This window comes from Pteropus alecto, unplaced genomic scaffold (assembly GCF_000325575.1).
Source record: "Pteropus alecto unplaced genomic scaffold, ASM32557v1 scaffold603, whole genome shotgun sequence".
NCBI lineage: Eukaryota > Metazoa > Chordata > Mammalia > Chiroptera > Pteropodidae > Pteropus > Pteropus alecto.
The window spans coordinates 82,655-83,001 of record NW_006433386.1 but is presented as its reverse complement, the minus strand read 5'-3'; positions in this window follow the sequence as shown (position 1 = coordinate 83,001).

The window sequence follows — 347 nt, the reverse complement described above, 5'->3', positions numbered from 1 at the left end:
CTTTCCCTAACCACTGAGAGCACCAGAACAAACAAACAAAAAAAGTGGCTTGGGCAATCACAAAGATTTGAGAGGCAACCAAGAGATAGGGTTGGGATGAATGATAAGGTTCATCTCCTACATAAGACCACTCTCAAGACTGGAAGAGGTGGCTGTTTCATCTAATGCACCAACAGCAAGTCAAGGAAAATGAAGAAACAGGAATATATCACATACAAAAGAATATGACAAACTCAGAAATAGACTTTAATGAAAGATAAAGAGTTCAAAATAATTGACATAAAGATGCTCACTGAGATCAGGAGAACAATGCATGAACAAAGAGAAAATTTAAACAAAGAGATGGA